General features: G+C 37.1%; 1 pseudogene; it reads right to left on the minus strand.

The window, feature by feature from the left end:
- Positions 1-996: 996 nt before the first annotated feature.
- On the minus strand, positions 997-16,450 carry LOC129006518 (aldo-keto reductase family 1 member C4-like; annotated as a pseudogene).
- Positions 16,451-22,488: the final 6,038 nt, after the last annotated feature.

Here is a 22,488-nt window from a genome sequence, read left to right on the forward strand (position 1 = left end):
TTTTAGTGAAACATCAGAGAGCAAAGGGGAAGTTTTCCCTTGGCCCCTATAGCTGCCATTTGACTGGAGGGAGATTTTTTTTTCTTTCTATTACTGGACAGTAAACATGCCTTCCATTTCCTTGGAGAGAAAGACTATATGCCAACACTGTTCACTCTATGAATTTCTTTTAAAAAAAAAAAAAGGGTGGAATGCAGGGAAGTCAGTGCCGCCTATTTATCAAATGTGTGGAAATGTGAAAGACCTTGCAGAATGGTCTCCCAATAGGCATTTACCAATTTTGATCAATTACACACTCCTTACAGGGTTTGTTTCATTCATAATCTACATCCTCTACCAGACTATAAACTCAAGGCATTTACATTTTTATTTCATTTTTGCCTACTTTATTGATAAAACAATGTTTGGCACACAATGAATATTCAATAAAGTTTTGCTAGATGAATAAACGAATGAATGGCACAATACGCAAGAACTAACACCATGCCAGAACATGGATAGATGATTAAGAACCTTAATAAATTAATGAGATGCACTGCTTTAATATCAGTAAAATATAATTTTGAAATTTTTGAATAATATTTGATAGCTTGGAAAAATACTTGTTACTACTGTTATATATAAAAGTACATAATCTACATGTAGAAGATGATTTCATGATTGTAAAACTGCACAAAACAAGGATAAATATTTGCATAGGAAAATTATGAAGAAAAATACACCAAATGTAAAGTATTCTGGAATGGAAGAATTACACATTATTTTTGTTCTCTATCTTTTCTATTTTCTAAATATTTATGTTATTTATGCACACTTTTTAATAATTAGAAAAACAAACATCCTCATATTCAAATCTTTGTTATTTCATAAAGTGAAGAAGTGAAAGGCAGGCGAACAGAAACTATAGACTCTGCTTTCTAATCCCCTCACCAAATACAGAGATCCTCTCCAAGAGGCCTAAAAGGAAGAAATTCTGCTAGTATCGCTCAATAGCTCATGGTCAATATTCTTCAGAAAATGGATAACAAGGGTGATTAGCAGCGTTGAAATAGAAAAAAGAATATTAATTTATAATTCTTTTCCCATTCTGTGAATGCAAGTGTTTTTCTGAAGGTGCAGTGAGGGTTTGCTGGCATCCCATAACATGTATCTCTAATATCCAGACATGCAAAAAGTTGTTGGGAACAGGCCCCCAAATCTGGCCGTAGACAGGCCCTGAAACTGGCCATAAACAAAATCCCTGCAGCACTGTGACATGCTCATGATGGCCATGACACCCACACAGAAGGTTGTGGGTTTACCGGAATGAGGACAACGAACAGCTGGCCCACCCAGGGCGGAAAACCACTTAAGACATTCTTAAACCACAAACAATAGCATGAGCGATCTGTGCCTTAAGGACATGTTCCTGCTGCAGATAGCTAGCCAGAGCCCATCCCTTTGTTTCCCATTTTAGTTAATCTATAATCTATAGAAACAATGCTTATCACTGGCTTGCTGTCCATAAATATGTGGGTAAAACTCTGTTTGTGGCTGTCAGCTCTGAAGGCTGTCAGCCCCCTGATTCCCACTCCGCACTCTGTATTTCTGTGTGTGTGTCTTTAATTCCTCTAGTGCCACTAGGTTAGGGTCTCCATGACCAAGCTGGTCTCAGCAAAAAGTGATTACTGTTTGACTAATTGTAAGAATTCTTGTTATTCAGTAATAGTACTAGTATTTGTTTTCCTTTTCCTGTGTTCTTTTTTTTCATTTTTATAACTTGTTCTTTCCAATGGAATGTCAATAATGAGTAACTTTTCAGTAGTTAGTGTGCCAGGAGCTGTGATATTGAATAGGGTCACAGAGATGAGTAAGACAAGGCTAAACACTCTCATGAGGGAGACCACAGATTTCTACTTGAAGCCTTTCAGTATATAAAAGTCACTTCCCACATTTTTGTTCATTTAAAAATGCCTTCTCTCAGAATCCTGGTCTGGTTTCACAAAAAGAAGAGAGACTGTTCACATATTTTTTGAGGGGACTGAATCTTTCTTTATTCTTATAACTAAAATTTTTTCCCTATTTCTGAAATAGTCATATTTTTATTTTATTTTATTTTTTGGTAATTATTCTACCAGTTTGGAGTGAAAAAGTGGAAAATATGATGCTATTACATTGCTAAGCAGCAAAATGAGCATATATTTCCAAGCTGTGCTAATTATGATATTATATATGTAATGTATAAGTAATATAATGAATCAAGGGATTATAAATAGAATTTTAAGTTAATATGCTCTACAACAATCCAGGTTTTTTTTAAGTGAAGGATAAAAAGACATAGAGGCTTTTCTTTTTTTGATTTTTGCATATAAAATCTCTGTCGGGTGCAAACACACATAAAAAATTTCATTTTTTCCCTATTTCTACACTCCTCTCCAAACTTCTTTATGTTTGATTCCTCTTCTTTCTCCTAAATTCTGAGATCCTGCCACAGTTGATCCAATGGAACGTCATGTTTGTGAACAAACCAAAGTCAAGGGATGTTGGGTTCCCCAGAGATGGGCTTCAGATGGACAAAGATGACACTGGAGTAAGAGTCTTGCCCTGAGGATCCAGAGAAACTCCAGAGGATCTTATATTGGTAGAGGCCATAGGGGACACCTCAGTCACTAGCACTGAGGGTCTATTAATGTCATAATTCATTTATCATTCAAGTTTGGTGAGATTTATATAGCTGAGAAAATAAGAGTTGTGACAGGCAAAGCAAGCCAAGGAAGACATAAATTTGGGAGATATAAATGGTGTCCTGAAAAGGTAATGCCACATTAAGGAGAAATGCCACTGGACTCTTAGGGGAGGAGGTGGAAGCAGGGCCCACTGTGACTTCCCTAGGACCTATGCACATTTACCTACCTGGGCCCATCTCCATAAAAGTATTAAAATTATGTCTTATGTTGCCTCGGTGGAGACATGAAAAGGGACCAGGTTTGAGTCATTATTACATATTTGTTATTATCATATTAATTTTTCTTTTTTAGCATAAATTAAGACAGCCCTGTGCCTTCTAGTCTAATGGGTAAGAGGGTCCAAAGTGTAGGACCCAGGCACAGGTAGTGAGGGCATCAAAAAAAGTGATTCACAATGGTGCAGACATAGGCAGTGTTACTTACAGACCAACATTCCTGTTGGGTCAGAAATTGAGCCCTGCAGAAAACCCATGGTCTGAGAGCTACAGTGAATATCCTGTTTCACCCCATGCCTGAATTCAGGCCTGTCTTCCTGATGTAGGAAAGATGTGTCCTTCTGTTTTTGTACGTCCTGCAGAAAATGGTCTGTGAAAAAATCTGCAAGCATCACTTACAATTGTAACTTAGCATGGCGGAGATTTCCATTGAGGCCATCAATGGCTTTTATGTCCTCTGGAGTCAACTCAAAGTCAAAAATCTGAAAGGCAGGTGATACTCACATTAACCTTTCCCAGGACAGCAGCTTCTACCTGGGAATCCAAGGACTTTGCAAGGGGCAAAGGCAAGGATGGCATTAGGGGAGGCATTTCTATCCTCATCGGCTTCCAGGTGCACCTGGCCTGGGACCTCTTCCACCTGAGCTCTGCCTCTTCTCCATCCCACCCCCTTCTATTCTGCACCAGTTCTCAAAAGAAAGATGTGCACTCATCAATATAAAATATTTCTAGAAAATTGCTTGAGACAGAAAAAGGAAATCACTTGTTTTAAAATGGAAAAGAAAGTGTAGACAAAATACCTCCCACCTGGACTTGACCACACTTGGTCAGGCTCTTGTTTCCCCACTTCCCCGGGAACTTGATCCAGCCTTAGACTGAGCAAGCCTTGAAACACAGAACAATTCCATTCAAGAAACCAACCTAGACTTAAGTAAGAGAAATGTATTCAAAGGGTAGAACTCTGAGCATAACATCTATGTGTCTCAAAGATCAGTCAGAAAACATTTTTTATAACAACAAGCAAACACAGCTGCAAATAGACAGTATTCAGGGGTCATGAGGTGAGCAAGTAGAACAGTTCATCAGGAAATGCTTTTTCTGGGGCAAACATATTAGTATAATTATGGTCTTCTACACATAGAAAAACACAAGCAACCTAATAAAAATACCCAAAGACTTCAACAGGCACTACTATAAAGAAAACTCTAAGAGAATATATGAAATTTATACTGAGTAAACAAGGCAATGAAAAAAATCAGCAATGATTTGGAGACTAGAGAACACCTAATCCAACTCCTCATTTCAGAAAATCAAGGAAAGCAGATGTCCCTAGCACAGGGATGCATAATAAATTGCCAACTTAATGTTGAAACCCAAATCTCTGGTTTTGATCCCATCCTAATTCTCTCCACCCATGCTGCCTCTTCTGTGGTAGAGTAGAAAACCTTTAGGATGCACACAAAGCATTTGTGCATAGAAAATGCCCAGGAAATGGACTTAGTCCAACAGTATCCTGCTCTCGCCTTACAGGAAGCACACGTGTGAAGGACACCATGCAGGAGTCCTAATGCCCACCCAACTCCTCACCTGCATGTTCTCTCTGATCTGCTGTTCATTGGAGCTCTTGACCAGGACCACAGCCCCATACTGGAGCTGGTAGCACAGGGCAATCAGGGCTGGGGATCACTTGTGCTTTGTTGCCATGGCACAAAGAACTGGGTCCTCCAAAAGAACTGGTGAGTTCTGGTCCACCCTGGAAGGAAACCCAGAAATGCTGAAGCCCTGAGGCTGGATTCAGTTTGTTAGGCGGCTCCCTAAACAGACTAAGGTGTTCATTCTGCACCAGAGCGTCTCAAGTGAGGCCCCTGAATAACAGCAGCAGCATCACCTGGGATCTCCTCAGAAATGCAAATTCTCACACCTTACCCTGACTCACTGAGAGTGAACTCCAGGAAAGAGAGTACCATATAATTAAATTACTTCATCAAAATGGCATTTTAGGTAAACTTCCTGATGCTCTTATTACCATAGTTCATGTCGTGGGGTTCCCAGAGCACTATGGGCAACCAGAACAATGTCTTTTGACTTGCAGAAATCCAGCACTTTGCTCCGGTTGAGGTAAGGATGACATTCCACCTGCAGATGACAAAGATAGAAAAACATCAGATAATGTGAAACACTTATGTTAATATAAAAAGATTACAGATTAAAGTAAAAGAAGGTGAATAAATATGTGTAGCATCAAATTTGAACTGACAATATCACTGTCAAGTAATTATCTTTTCCATCAAAATAAATTTTATATTGCTGTTTCCTAAAAGTATACATAGAAATTTCATTTCTGAGCACAAGCAACTCCATGGACCAGATCCAGTATCTAACTACCTTTGACCACTAGAAGGGCACACGGCCAATTCCAGCTCTGAGATAGGGTAGGATGCTGAGCTTTGGACATCAAATTGTGCCAGAAAGTAAAAATTTCTTCAAAGACTCACGAGGCCAGGTTTAAAATGCAAAATAAGTAGTTTTATAGGAATATTACTGGTAATGTTTGTATAGATTTGAACATCAAAAACAATAATAAGTAAAATCAATCATAAATTATAGCAAAAACAATTCATGGGTTCATAGTCATGAGTGATTAAAAGAGAGAGCAAAAATATTTGCCTCCACTGATGGTGATTATTGCAGTAATTTCTTTCTAGGATATGAATAATTAAAGGGAAAGAGTTAAGCTTTTAGCATTTATGAGAGGAATAACCATTTCTTTTCTTGACTTGGTGAGGGATTTTTTTTTTCATAATAAAATGTAAAGTCAGAATAATAAAACTAGTAGTTAAAATTGAAAGTAATTACTTTAAAGCCCCAAGGAAAGAACAAATACAATAATAAAATAATAACACAATACAAAAAATTAAAACATCATTGCTATATACTCAATCATTATGTGGAAATATGTTGTGGAATATAACTTCCCCTCTTGATAATTATCATCCAGCAGATTACTAGTAATTGCAAAGGGGAAAACACATCTCTATGAAGATTAGATCTGGCCACCATTAACTTAACCAAGTGATCAAAATTAGCATGACTAATTGTGGGGCAATCTGTCATTTCATGCTGCCTACTGTGGTGTAATTTCAGGGATACAGCAAGGTAGAGACAGTTTATCTCCAAAAATGTTTAACCTTGATGACATAAAGCATTCAAGTATAACTTCTAATTTACAGAAAAGTACGTTTTGAAAACATAAAAAAAAGTTAACTGATCAAAATACAGTAAGATGAAAGTCACAATTGGATTTTTTTTTGTTTTCATGAAACATCTTATTTTTACCACTTATTTAACATCTCTCATTGTTTTATAATTTTCTCTGTAGAAGTTGTACACATCTTTTATTAGGTATACTTTTGGTACTTAATATCTTTTTATATTATATGGTATCTTTAATTTTTTTCATCTGCTGTTTACAGTTAAATTAATAAGAGTTATAAAAGACCATTCAAGGAAACAATGGTAAATCTCAATACAGATGGGGTATTAAATAATCTGAGGTCATTATCGGTACTTCCTTAGATATAACAGTTGTACTGTTACTGGGAGAATATCTTCATTCCTATGCTAGCTTTGAAAGCTACCCACCCTGGTAGCTTAACACAAAGGACATAAACTTTTGGGAACTCTGTTACCCTGCCCGTCACCTGAGAAACCAGAATACCTCCCTAGGGCAACATAAGGCAAGCTCAAATCTCACAGCCGGTGCTCTTTTGCAAGAGCTGGAGGCCAACCAACACAGTTCATTACAGCATCCCTGGGTAGAATAACATTGCACCCAGGAAGAAGAAAACTTGTTTATAATCTCAGCTGTCCCCGTTGCCTGCAACTGCCTGACTAACAGGAAGTCCTGAGCCTGTCCCTGAGCCATGTTCACTACTATTATATCCAGCATTTGAGAAAGCCAACACAAAATGGCTATCTGTAACCAAGGAATCTCACAGAGTCTATGTCACTTCCTTGACACCATCATGAGAGCTGGTGCTGGTACCCAGTGCTGGGAGACATGAAGACAGGTCACATCACAGGATCCCTTGCCAATATTCCCCAGCACTAGCCCAGAGTTGGGCAACCCCACTGGGTGGCTAGACCCAGAAGAGCAATAACAGTCTATCACTGTAGTCTGGCTCTCAGGATCTTCTACTCCTAGTGTAATGGAAAGAGCATCACATCAAGACAACATCCCATAGCGCAAAAATATCCAGATAGCAGGACTTGAGTTCCAGATCTTTACACTGGTGGGAAGTTTCTTTCAGCAGAGACACAATTTCAGTGCTAGATTCAGTAGGGAAAGTCTAAACCTCTACCACCAACAGTCAAGTGGCCTTGGTGCTCATGAAGGGTCTTGGAGAAGGGGTCTTCTTTCCCCCAGTGTCCATCAATGCAGATATAGCTAGGGCTTCTCCTAAAGAAGTTCTGCGTGGGTACACCTATATACAGCTTTCCTGGAACACTTCAGAATGACTGCATCCCCACAGGAGGAGCACTCCCCAGGTTCAGGCTTGCATGAGAGGCAGTCACAATTTCTCTCTACTTGGAACATCAACATTTCTACAGATGAAAAGAGGTACCTGTCTGATCTCAAGATTCAGAACACTGGGACAAGAGTGAGGCTGGGAAGTGCATAGCTTTCCTGTCAACCTGGTACGGGAGCTGAGGTAGCTTCCACCCTTTATGTTGATAAGATAGTCAATCCAATTGAGAGCTCTCCCAACCACATTGGGTACTTCATTTATCTACCTGCTTTAACTACAAATGGTTCCTATCCAGAGATACCACCTCTACTGGCCTGGGGTGGTATCCCTGGGTAGGGGATACTCAATAAATAAAATAAACTCGATAAATACAATACTGGGAAAAAATTGAATAAATAAAAAAGTGTGCACAACAGGAGAATAAGATAAGCTGCAAGAGACTGCTGCCATTCCAATCCCATAGGAGACAGTGAACTTGCCCACACACTGAGTATATAGGTACTACAACCAGCATCTGAGGAAGCTGTGATACAAAGACTCTCTATAACCGAGGAACTCATATAAGTCTTCACACCTAATAGCACTAAGAACCCAATTAGGCTATTATAAACTATAAACATTAAAGTCAGATCCTTAAAAGGGAAAAAAGAAATTAAAGAAAAACAGGGAAATCAAAAATAAATTCAAGAACAATTAGAATAAATAGTCTATCAAAATGAGAGGACATCGGAAAAGTAATTATGGTAATATGACAAAACAAGATTTTGTCACCCCAAAACCCTGGGGTCACCCAAATCACCCCAAGAAGATCACACTAGCTCCCCAGCAATAAATCCAAACTAAGATAAAATATTTAAAATACCAGATAATGAATTCAGAAAGTTCATTATTAAGCTACTCAACAAGATATCACAGAAAGGTGAAACACAACCTAAAAAAATTTTTTTAAAAATTCAGGATATAAATGAAAAATTTTCCAGAGAGATACATATCACAAAGAAAAACCAATCAGAACTTCTGGAAATGAAAGACACATTTAGGGAAACACAAAATGCAGTGGAAAGTTTCAATAATAGACTAGAACAAGTAAAGGAAAGAATTTCAGAGCTCAAAGACAAGGCTTTTGAATTAACCCAATCAGACAATAATAAAGAAAAAAGGATCAGGCTGGATGGGTGGCTCACACTGTAATCCCAGCACTTTGGGAGGCCGAGCTGGGTGAATCACTTGAGGTCAGAAGTTCAAGATCAGCCTGGCCAACATGGTGAAACCCAGTCTCTACTAAAAATACAAAAATTAGCCTGGCATGGTGGCATGTGCCTGTAATCCCAGCTACTCAGGAGCCTGAGGCAGGAGAATCGCTTTAACCTGGGAGGCGGAGGTTGCAGCAGTGAGCCAAGATCATGCACCTGCACTCCAGCAGCCTGGGCAACAAAGCAAGACTCTGTGAAAACAAAAAAAAAAGAAATGAACAAATTATCCAAGAAATATGAGATTATGTAAAACAGGCAAACCTAAGAATAACTGGTGTTCCTGAGGGAGAAGAGAAGTCTAAAAGTTTGGAAAACTCACCTGAGAGAATAATTGAGAAAAACTTCCCTGGCCTGGCTAGAGATTTAGATATCCAAATAGAAGAAGCTCAAAGTACTCCTTGGAAATTCATTGCAAAAATATTACCACCAAGTCACATAGTCATGAGTCTATCTAAAGTCAACATGAAGGAAATAATTCTAAGAGAGGTGAGAAAAAAGCATCAGGTAACATAAAGAAGAATCTATCAGACTAACAGGAGACTTCTCAGCAGAAACCTCACAAACTAGGAGGGATTGAGGTCCTATCTTTAGCCTTCTTAAACAAAATAACTGTCAGCCAGAAATTTTGTATCCAGCAAAACTATATTTCATAAATGAAGGAGAAATACAGTCATTTTTAGAAAAACAAATGATGAAGGAATTTGACATTATCAAACCAGTTCTATAAGGCATGCTATAAGGAGTTCTAAATCTTCAAACAAAAGATTGTTATACACCACAATGGAACCTCCTGAAAGCATAAAACTCACAAATCCTATAAAACAATAACACAACAACAGCAACCAAAAGTATTTAGGTAACAACTGGAATGATGAAAAGAACAGTACCTCACATCTCAATATTAACATTGAACATAAATGGCCTCAATGCTCCACTTAGAAGATACAGAATGGCAGAATGGATAATAAATCACAAACCAAATACCTGCTATCTTCAAGAGACTCACCTAACACATAAAGATTTGGATAAGCTCAAGTTAAAAAGGTGGGAAAAGAGATTCCATGCAAATGGAAACCAAAAGTATGCAAGAGTTGCTACTCTTATATCAGACAAAGCAGACTTTAAAGCAACAGCAGTTAAAAAAAAAGACAAAGAAAATCATTATATAATGATAAAAGAATCAATCCAGCAAGAACATATTACAATCTTAAATTTATATGCACCTAATACTGGAGCTCCCAGATTTATAAAACTATTACTAGCAGACTTACGAAATGAGATAGCAACACAATAATAGTGAGGGACTCAATACTCCACTGTACAGCACTAGTCAGATAATCGAGGCAGAAAGTAAATAGGAAACAATGGATTTAACATACTATAGAAAAAAATTTACTAAATTTTTTTAGTTTAGTTCTGTTTACAGTACATTCTACCCGCCAACTGCGGAATATACATTCTTCTCATCAGCACATGGAACATTCTCCAAGATAGACCATATGAGAGGCCACAAAACAAGTCTCAATAAACTTGAGAAAATCCAAATTACATCAAGTGTCTTCTCAGAACACAGTGGAATAAAACTAGAAATTGACTCTGAAAGGGACCCTCAGAACTATACAAATACATGGAAATTAAATAATCTGCTCTTGAATGATTTTGGGTTAACAATAAAATCAAAATGGCAATTAAGTAATTTTTTTAAATAAATGATAATAGTGATACAAGTTATGAAGACCTCTGGAATATAGCAAAGGCAGTGCTAAGAGGCAAGTTCATATCATTAAATGCCTACATCAGAAAGTCTGAAACAGCACAAATTGACAACCTAATATCACACCTCTATGTACTAGAGAAACAGGAACTAACTAAACCCAAAGATATCTGAAGAAAAAATATCAGAACAGAACTAAATGAAATTGAAACAAAACACCCCCACAAAAGATCAATGAAAGATAAAGCTGGTTCTTTGACAAGATGAACAAACTTGATAGACCATTAGTGAGATTAACCAAGAAAAGAAGAGAGAAGATCCAAGTAAGCTAAGTTAGAAATGAAACTGGACACATTACAAATGATATCACAGAAATACAAAAAATCATTCAAGACAACTAAGAACACCTTTATGTGCACAAACTATAAAATCTAGAGTAAATGGATAAATTCCTGGAAACATACAACCTTCTTAGATTAGATCAGGAAGAAATAGAAACCCAGAACAGACCAATAACAAGCACCAAGAATGAATCAGTAATAAAAAATTGCCAACAAAAAAAGCCAAGGATCAGATGGATTCACAGCAGAATTCTACTTGACATTCAGAAAGAAATTGGTACAAATCCTACTGAAAATATTCAAAAAGATAGAGAGAGAGGAAACTCTGCCTAAATTATTCTATGAAGCCAGTATCACCCTAATACCAAAACCAGGAAAGGACATAACAAAAATAGAAAACTATAGACCAATATCCCTGGTGAACATAGATTTTAAAAAATCCTCAAGAAAATACTAGCCAACCAAATGCATCAGCATATCAAAAAGATAATACATCATGATCAAGTGGGTTCCATCCCAAAGGTGCAGGGATGGTATAACATAGGCAAGTCAATAAATATGATATATAACACAAAGAGAATTAAAAAAGAAAAACCATATGGTTATCTCAATAGACGCAAAAAAAGCAATTGATAAAATCCGCCATCGCTTTATGATTAAAACCCTCAACAAACTAGACATAAAAGGGACTTGCCTGAAAATAATAAAAGCCATATATGACAAACCCACAGCCAACATCATACTGAATGGATAAAAGTTTAAAACATTCCCCTGAGAACTGGATCAAGAAAAGGATACCCAATTTTACCACTTCTATTAATATTAAACTTAATCCTGGAAGTCCTAGCCAGAGAAATCAAGAAAGAAAACGTAAGAAAGGGCATTGAAATTTGAAGAGAGGAAGTTAAAGTATTGCTGTTTGCCAATAATATAATCATATACCTACAAAACCCTAAAGACTCATCCAAAAGTCTCCTAGATTTGATAAACAAATTCAGTAAAGTATCAGGTTACAAAATCAATGTACAGAAATTGATTTCTGCCATAAACCAACAACAACCATGCTGAGAGTCAAATTAAGAAATCAAGCCCTTTAAAACAGCTGTAAATAAAATAAAATAAAATCCCTAGGAATATACTTAATCAAAGAGATGAAACATCTCTACACGGAAAACTATAAAACACTGCCAAAAGAAATGGTACATAAAACAAACAAATGGAAAAACATCCCATGCTTATGGAGAGAAAGAATCAATACTCTGAAAATGGCCATATTCTAAATTCATATGGAACCACAAAAGAGCCACAATAACCAAAGCAATACTAAGCAAAAAGAAGAAGTCTGGAGGCAGTACATTACCAGACTTTGAATTATACTACAAGGCTGTAGTTAGGAAAGGAGCATAGTATTAATATAAAAATAGGCATTTAGATAAATGAAACAAAATAGAGAACCCAGAAATGAAGTCAAATACTGATCTTTGATAAAGCAAACAAAAACATAAATTGGGGAAAAGACTCTATTCAATAAATGGTGCTGGGATAACTGGTAAGCCACATGTAGAAGAATGAAACTGGATACCATCTCTCCTTGTACACAAATCAACTCAAGATGGATCAAAAACTTAAGTCTAAGACCTGAAACCATAAAAATTCTAGAAGATAACATTGGCAAAACACTTCCTTACGTTGGCCTCGACAAAGAATTTATCTCTAAGACCCCCAAAAGCAAATACACAAAAAACAAAAATAAATAAATGGGACCTAATTAAACTAAAATGATTCTGCACAGCAAAAGAAATAATCACGAGAGTAAAGAGACAACCTACATAATGAGAGAAAATTTTTGCAAACTACACTTCCAGCAAAGGACTATTGTCCAGAATCTACAAGGAACTCAAACAGGTCAACAAGATAAAAACAATCCCATCCAAAAGTGGGCAAATGATATGAATAGACATTTCTCAAAAGTAGATATACAAACAGCCAAGAAAAATATGAAAAAAGGCTCGACATTACTAATAATCAGGGAAGTTCAAATTAAAACCACAGTGAGATACCACCTTACTCCTGTAAGAATGGTTATAATTTAAAAGTAAAAAAAAAAAAAAAAAAAAAAAAAAAAAAAAAAAAAAGCAGTAGAAGTTGGCATGCATGTAGTGAAAAGAGGATACTTTTACATTGCTGGTGGGAATGTAAATGAGTAAAACTCCTATGGAAAACAGTATGGAGATTCCTCAAAGAACTCAAAAGTAGATCTGCCATTTGATCCATCAATCCCACTACTAGAATCTATCAAAAAGAAAAGAAGCTTGCATGAAAAAGACACATGCACACACGTGTATAGCAGTGCAATTCACAATTGCAAAAATATAAAACCAACCTAAGTGTCCATTGACCAATGCATGAATAATGAAAGTGTGTTATATATACATCATAGAATGGTGTATACATAAAAAGGATTGAAATAATGTCTTTTGTAGCAACTTGGATGGAGATTAAGGCCATTATTCTAAGTAATTCAGGAATGGAAAACCAAACACTGTACCTTCTCACTTATAAGTGGGAACTAAGCTAGGAGGATGTAAAGACATACAGATGATATAATGGACTTTCAGGACTCAGTGTTGGGGGAGGTTGGGAGTAAGGTGAAGGATAAAAGCCTACATATTGAGTACAGTGTCCACTGATCACCTGATGGGCTCGCTTAAATCTCAGAATCATCACTATAGAATTCATTCATGTAACCAAAATCCACTTGTACCACAAAAGCCATTGAAATTAAAAAATGAGCGCATAAAAAATATTTTACTGATCTGAGCTGTGGCTCAAAAAAGTAAAGTGATTTTCAAGTAACAAATTTGAATACAACAATGATGAGAAAGACATCATCATTCTCTGCCTTTTTAGTTTTAATACATGAATATGTGTGAATAAATTGGAACCAATAAGCACAATTCACCCATCTACAGATCCAGTTACAGAATTGTCATCTCCACACTATCACATTAAATACATGTGTATACATGCTTAACATAGGCACAGTACCTTTGAAGTATAGAATATGTCTTCTTTCTTCACACTGCCATCTGCAATCTTGCTTCGGATGGCCAGTCCAACTTTCTCCTCATTATTGTGTAAATGAGCAGAATCAATATGGCAGAAACCAGCTTCTATTGCTAATTTTGTAACCTCCACAACTCTATTCCTAGGAACCTGGAGAAGCAATGAAAAGTAGTATTTGGTGATCAATGTGCTCAACAGGTAGTTCAGGCACAATGACCTTCACAAAAATCACATTATTCTTGCATCTTGGGTTAGTTCTATGTATGGGGTGATAAATCCATCCCAATTTGCTTTAGTCTTTCCTGCTCAGTAATAAATGTTGGGTATCCCTGGACCTCTTCAATCCCAGGTAATTCCTGGTTGATCACTAGCATGGAGTTTCCCAAGAACAACCTCAGATTCAGTCATTTGTTGGAAAAATTAACAAGACTCAAATTACAGTTATAAATATAGTCTTTATTATTACCATTATTATTTGAGACAGAGTCTCACTCTGTCACCCAGGCTGGAGTACAATGGCACAATCTCAGCTCACTGAAAACTCTGCCCCTCCCCCACTTCATCTCGGGCTGAAACAATCCTCTCACCTCCGTCTCCCCAAATAGCTAGGACCACAGATGGGCGCCATTATGCCGGTTCAATTTTTGTATTTTTGGTAGGTATGGGGTTTCGCTATGTTGCCCAGGCTCAAGCTCCCAAACTCAAGGGATCCACCTGCCTCTGCCGCCCAAAGTGCTGGGATTACAGGCATGAGCCACTGCAGGAAGCCTCCTAATTATTTTTAATATAGTGAAATTAACACATGGAAGAAGGCACATGGAAGGAACTACAGGAAGAATACAGTGCAAGTTCCTATGATTCCTCTCTCAGTGATGTTGCACAAAACACACTGACTTCCTCCAGCATCACATTTTTGAGAATATAGGGGAAATGTTGTCTACAAGGGATGCTATTTGGACACTTCATTCCCAAGATTTTAACTGGGTACTGATTACATTGCCCCAGTCTGTGTACCACACACAAAACTCCCAGTCTTGTAAACAAAACAGATATGTAGAAACCCCACACTTTGTACAAGCAGTTAATTATAGACAGCACCCTTATTAGTTAGGAAATAGTGAGAAATTCTGGCCTCCAACTTTGAAAACAGGTACATCTACGGGTGGCAGTCTATTGTGTTCACTCCTTTCTACACAGCCATTAGCCATTCTGTGTGCATGACAGAACTGAACATGAGGAGTAAAGACATACACTCCAAGGATGTAGATTTATACATAAGAAATTAACTGCAACCTGTAAAAGATTAGTAAAGTATGCTTTAGTCTTAAAAAATAAGGACAACTTTTTTAGAACAGATATAATTTCAGCGAAATTTAAAATTATTGACTTATCTACCAAATTTGGATAAAGATTTGAAAGGTACATTTTTTAAACAACAAAGCCATGAATAGAACAATTTTCTATTTTAATATGAGTATTTCAGAAGCTTTCTATTTCCAGTGATATTAAAAGGAACTAGATGCCAGGTCTCACTACCTTCCCGATACCAGCCCTGATCTTCTCTTTGCTGTGGAGGCACTCAAGGTTCACCAAGGCTAAAGCTTCTGTGTTGTGCTTTTCTTTACTTCCCCTTCATGCCAATTTTCATTACAAAGTAAACCGCTAGTGTTGATGGTCTTCAAGATGTCTCTGTAAATTCTTACAATGTACAGTTGAGAAAAGTGAGACAAATTTTATATGACTAGTCTTTATTCAAGCACTTAGTAGCCTTGGAATACACGTTTTCTTCCAGTATAGAAATGGTTCAGTCTAGAAAATAAAGTCTCCATTTTGCCTACTTTCATGTCAGGGGACCACCCATACCATTTTGATACAAATCTGATGCATATTAACATGGACCAAAAATTTAAAATTTCTCCTTCGAGGTTCTAGTTTTTTCTTAAAATAAAGTTATTTTTCCCTTTAGATAATTTTCCTAGAGGTGAAAGTTGTACATGGGAAATTGTATTAAGTCTGAGACCGGTATTACTACTCTGTCATGCTCAAGGCCACACGGCAGCTCAGCAATAATCTCCCTAAGAGTTTGCATACACCCCATCTCCAAACACTGCTACCACAAAGATTTTGTTCGATCGTGTATACTTGGAAGAATCAACAATTTCTTCAATTATAGAAAGAAACGGAGAAACCATTCCACTGCAGTCAATCTCCTACGAAAGGAAATGCCAGGCAGTGTTCTTTACTGTTGAGTTTTAAATATTCTGCAAAGCTGGGAACACCCATAAACAGAAAAAAAAACAGTGCACAAAATAAAAGTAAGCAGTACATGACCATATGACCAGACCTCAATGCAGAACAAAGATTGACTACCTTTTCTCTTTGAACATGGAATAGCTCGGCCTATTAAAACAGACCAGGTGAGTCACGCAAAGTAACATAGGAACACAAAGCTAAAACCCAAGTCATCTACTTATTCTAGCTTTGCTCTTTTAAATGCTCAACACTGAAAATATGATTATGTTACCTCTGGAGGTGCATAGGTGCCAAATCCTAATACAGACATGAAATGACCATCATTTAGCTCCACACAGATATTTGGGATCCATTGAATGTCATTCTCTTTGCTAAGCAGACATGGTTTCCTTCTTCAACATCCAGCATTTATATTCACAGGTTGTATAAACAATGGGCAGGCAATGCTACACTGCCCACTGTCTGGGGCTGACCAATGGCATGTAGGAAGAAGCAAGTGATGGTGTATTACACAGACTATGAAGAAAATTGAATCCAGTGCACTTGTTTTTTATCAAAGAGAATTCTTAAGTACATTTTAATATAGTCAGAATAAAATTATTATTTTCTTGCCTAAAGTAAAATTTTCCATCCTGAATCTATCTATCTATCTGGCTATCTATCATCTGGATATCTGGATATCTATCTATCATCTATCATCTGTCCATCTATCATCTGTCTATCTATCTCATAAATTCCTCCAATAGATTTATAGAATGATTAATTATCATATGTTAGACTATAAAACACCTCCAGCAACAAGTCTCATTTTTGTTCATGCCGTGATGATGTCTCATCTTTATTTTATGTCATATAAATGATCAATTATTTTACATCTTTCTCTCACACAACGCTATTTAAAGGAATGACTAGTAAGCATTTTTTTAACAGGTGACGATAAAAAAGTTAAACATTAAAACCAAAAAAAAACTTCTTCTTTTACCTTTCCATCAGCAAATATTTTGTTTTTTTTTTCTTTGCATTGTAGAAGAAATATTCATTCCTGATGAAAATGCAGTCCTGATGATGTTGTAATCCTGACAAGGGTTCAAAGGAAAAAGAAAACGCAGAAATTATGACATGATGTTTATTGGAGTATTAATTACTAACAATGTTTGGTCTTTGGACATCATTTGCAATATGAAAACAGTGCCTTATAGTATTTGTATCTTTCATATAGTTTTATAAGAAACTATCAAAGGTAACTTTCCAAAAAACTGGTAACTATTTTACATAATTTGTGATCCTGTTAAATGTTATTCATAAAACTGGAATCTAATTACAATAAATTGGTGAATAATCCTCACATGCCTTAATTTTTACTTGTGTCTCTCTTTGGAGGGCAAATTTGAACATAATGATTGGGCCAGACATGTTGCCTCACACCCGTAATCCCAGCACTTTGGGAGGCTGAGGTGGGTGGATCACTTGAGATCCAGTGTTCAAGACCAGCCTGGCGAATATGACGAAACCTCGTCTCTACCAAAAATACAAAAATTAGCCACGTGTGATGGCAAATGCCTATAATTCCAGCTACCCAAGAGGCTGAGGCAGGAGAATAAGTTGAACCCAGGAGGCAGAGGCTACAGTGAGCCAAGGTCGTACGACTGTATTCCAGTTTGCATGATCCATGATTAACATCCCTGATGAATTCACACCAATATCTGTTGTTTTTTGACATTTTAGGAATAGTCATTCTCACTTGTGTAAAATGATATCTTAATGTGCTTTGCTGTGTGTTTCATGAGTGTACATTAAATGTAAATGGCTTAAATTTCCACATCAAAAGGACGATTTGCAGAATGGGTTTTAAAAAATCCAGGATGCAACTATATGTTCTGAACCAGAAACTCCCTTTAGATGAGGACATAAATAGTGTGAACATGAAGGACAAAAATAAGTATTTTAAGAAAATAGTAACCAAAGAAAAGGTGTGATAGCTATACTAGGATCAGACAAAATAAAATTTAGTCAAAAACTCTGACAAGAAATAAACAAGATATAAAACACAGGAATATTTTATAGCTATTAAAAGTCAGATTCCAGACCACCAACATAAAGCAAATACCACAATAAAATGAATCACATAAATTTTTAAATTTCAACTGTGTGTAAAAATTATGTTTACACTATTCTATATTAGGTAAGCAATAGTTTCTGTCTAAGGAAACAATATACATATCTTTTTTTTTTTTTCTTCTTTAAGAGCAAATTTATTCTTATTTCTTTTTTTAATTTCTTTTTTTTCTTTTACTATTATTATTATTATTATTATTATTATTATACTTTAGGTTTTATGGTACATGTGCGCAATGTGCAGGTAAGTTACATATGTATAAACATTTTTTGTCACAAAATGCTAACAATTATCTGAACCTTCAGCAGGATGTAATCTTTTGGCTGCTAGAAATTATTCCCTCACTGGGAGTCCATTCCAAGATGGCCAAATAGGAACAGCTCCCATCTGCAGCTCCCAGCGTGATTGATGCAGAAGACAGAGGCCAGCATCATCCTGATACCAAAGCCTGGCAGAGACACAACAAAAAAAGAGAATTTTAGACCAATATCCCTGATGAGCATCAAGGCAAAAATCCTCAATAAAATACTGGCAAACCGAATCCAGCAGCACATCAAAAAGCTTATCCACCAAGATCAAGTTAGCTTCATCCCTGGGATGCAAGACTGGTTCAACATACACAAATCAATAAACGTAATCTATCACATAAACAGAACCAACAACAAAAACCACATGATTATCTCAATAGATGGAGAAAAGGCCTTCAACAAAGTTCAACACCCCTTCATGCTAAAAACTCTCAATAAACTAGGTAATAGGAGCTATTTATGACAAACCCACGGCCAATATCATACTGAATGGGCAAAAACTGGAAGCATTCCCTTTGAAAACTGGCACAATATTGGGGGATCTTGCCCCCAATATTTCAATGTAGGTTCTTTCTATTTTCCATAAGTGTCAGCCAGCTGAGAAATAAAGAGAGACAGCATAAAGAGAGGAATTTTACAACTGGGCTGCCGGGGGTGGCATCACATATCGGTAGGACCGTGATGCCCACCTGAGCCTCAAAACCAGCAAATTTTTATTAAGGGTTTCAAAAGGGGAGAGGGTGTAAGAACAGGGAATAGGTACAAAGATCACATGCTTCAAAGGGCAAAAAGCAGAACTATTAATAAGGGTCTAACAAAGATCACATGCTTCTGAGGGAACAGGTCAAAGGGCAAAAGCAGAACTACTGATAAGGGTCCAACAAAGATCACATGCTTCTGAGGCAACAAGACAAAGGGCAAAAGCAGAACTACTGATAAAGGTCCAACAAAGATCACAAGGCAAAGGGCAAAAACAGAACTACTGATAAGGGTCTATGTTCAGCGGTGCACATATTGTCTTGATAAACATCTTACACAACAGAAAACAGGGTTCAAAAGCAGAGAACTGGTCTGACCACAAATTTACCAGAGTGGAGTTCTTCCACACCCTAGTAAGCCCAAGGGTACTGCAGGAGACCAGGGCGTATCTCAGTCCTTATCTCAACCGCATAAGAAAAACATTCCCAGAGCGGCCTTTTATAGACCTCACCCCAGGAATGCATTCCTTTCCCAGGTATTAATATTAATATTCCTTGCTAGGAAAAGAATTTAGTGATATCTTCCCTACTTGCACATCCATTTATAGGCTCTCTGCAAGAAGAAAAATATGGCTCCTTTTGCCTGACCCTGCAGGCAGTCAGACCTTATGGTTGTCTTCCCTTGTTCCCTAAAAATCACTGTTATTCTGTTCTTTTTCAAGGTGCACTGATTTCATATTGTTCAAACACACAAGTTTTACAATCAATGTGTACACTTAACAGAATTATCACAGTGGTCTTGAGGTGATGTTTATCCTCAGCTTATGAAGATAACAGGATTAAGAGATTAAAGTAAAGACAGGCATAAGAAATTATAAAAGTATTATTTGGGAACTGATAAATGTCCATTAAATCTTCACAATTTATTTTCCTCTGCCAAAGCTCCAGCCAGTCCCTCCATTTGGTGTCCCTGACTTCCCACAACAGCACAAGACAGGGATGCCTCTCTCACCACTCCTATTCAGCATAGGAGCAAGAGAAATCAGGCAAGAGAAAGAAATAAAGAGTATTCAATTAGGAAAAGAGGAAGTCAAATTGTCCTGTTTGCAGACGACATGATTGTATATCTAGAAAACCCCAACGTCTCAGCCCAAAATCTCCTTAAGCCGATAAGCAACTTCAGCAAAGTCTCAGGATACAAAATCAATGTGCAAAAATCACAAGCATTCCTATACACCAATAACAGACAGAGAGCCAAATTATGAGTGAACTCCCATTCACAATTGCTTCAAAGAGAATAAAATACCTAGGAATCCAACTTATAAGGGATGTGAAGGACCTCTTCAAGGAGAACTATAAACCACTGCTCAACAAAATAAAAGAGGACACAATGGAAGGACATTCCATGCTCATGGATATGAAGAATCAATATCGTGACAATGGCCATACTGCCCAAGGTAATTTATAGATTCAATGCCATCCCCATCAAACTACCAATGACTTTCTTCACAGAATTGGAAAAAACTACTTTAAAGTTCATATGGAACCAAAAGAGAGCTCGCATTGCCAAGACAATTCTAAGCAAAAAGAACAAAGCTGGAGGCATCATGCTACCTGACTTCAAAGTATACTACAAGGCTACAGTAACCAAAACAACATGGTACTGGTACCAAAACAGAGATATAGACCAATGGAACAGAACTGAGCCCTCAGAAATATCACCACACCTCTACAACCATCTGATCTTTGATAAACCTGACAAAAACAAGAAACGGGGAAAGGATTCCCTATTTAATAAATGGTGCTGGGAAAACTAGCGGGCCATATGTAGAAAGCTGAAACTGGATCCCTTCCTTACACCTTATACAAAAATTAATTCAAGATGTATTAAAGACTTAAATGTTAGACCTAAAACCATAAATACCGTAGAAGAAAACCTAGGCAATACCATTCAAGACATAGGCATGGGCAAGGACCTCATGATTAAAACACCAAAAGCAATGGCAACAAAAGCCAAAATAGACAAATGGGATCTAATTAAACTAAAGAGCTTCTGCACAGCAAAAGAAACTACCATCAGAGTGAACAGGCAACCTACAGAATGGGAGAAAATTTTTGCAATCTACCCATCTGACAAAGGGCTAATATCCAGAATCTACAAAGAACTTAAACAAATTCACAAAAAAAAATCAAACAACCTCATCAAAAAGTGGGCAAAGGATATGAACAGACGCTTCTCAAAAGAAGACATCTATGCAGCCAACAGACACATGAAAAAATGCTCATCATCACTGGTCATCAGAGAAATGCAAATCAAAACCAAAATGAGATACCATCTCACATCAGTTAGAATGATGATCATTAAAAAGTCAGGAAACAACAGATGCTGGAGAGGATGTGGAGAAATAGGAATGTTTTTACACTGTTGGTGGGAGTGTAAACTAGTTCAAGCACTGTGGAAGACAGTGTGGCGATTTCTCAAGGATCTAGAACTAGAAATACCATTTGACCCAGCGATCCCATTACTGGGTATATACCCAAAGGATTATAAATCATGCTACCATAAAGACACATGCACACATATGTTTACTGTGGCACTATTCACAATAGCAAAGACTTGGAACCAACCTAGATGTCCATCAATGATAGACTAGATTAAGAAAATGTGGCACATATACATCATGGAATACTATGCAGCCATAAAAAAGAATGAGTTCATGTCCTTTGTAGGGACATGGATGAAGCTGGAAACCATCATTCTGAGCAAACAATCTCAAGGACAGAAAACCAAACACCACATGTTCTCACTCATACATGGGAAGTGAACAATGAGAACACTTGGACACAGGGCGGGGAACATCACACACCAGGACCTGTTGTGGGGTGGGGGGCTGGGGGAGGGATAGCATTAGGAGAAATACCTAATGTAAATGATGAGTTAATGGGTGCTGCAAACCAACATGGCACACGTACACATATGCAACATACCTGCACATTGTGCACATGTACCCTAGAACTTAAAGTATAATTTAAAAAAAAGAAAGAAAGAAATTATTCCCTCACTGTTGATTGCTGCTGACTGATCAGGGTCATGGTTGCTGAGTTCTGAAATGACTGTGGCAATTTCTTAAATAAAATACAACAATGAAATTTGCCTCATTGATAGACTTCTTTCATCAAAGATTTCTCTGTAGAGAGATTTCTCTGCTGTTTGACAGCTTACACAGTGTAGAACTTCTTTGAAAGTTGAAGTCAGTTCTCTGTAATCC

Source organism: Pongo pygmaeus, chromosome 8 (assembly GCF_028885625.2).
Source record: "Pongo pygmaeus isolate AG05252 chromosome 8, NHGRI_mPonPyg2-v2.0_pri, whole genome shotgun sequence".
Lineage (NCBI taxonomy): Eukaryota > Metazoa > Chordata > Mammalia > Primates > Hominidae > Pongo > Pongo pygmaeus.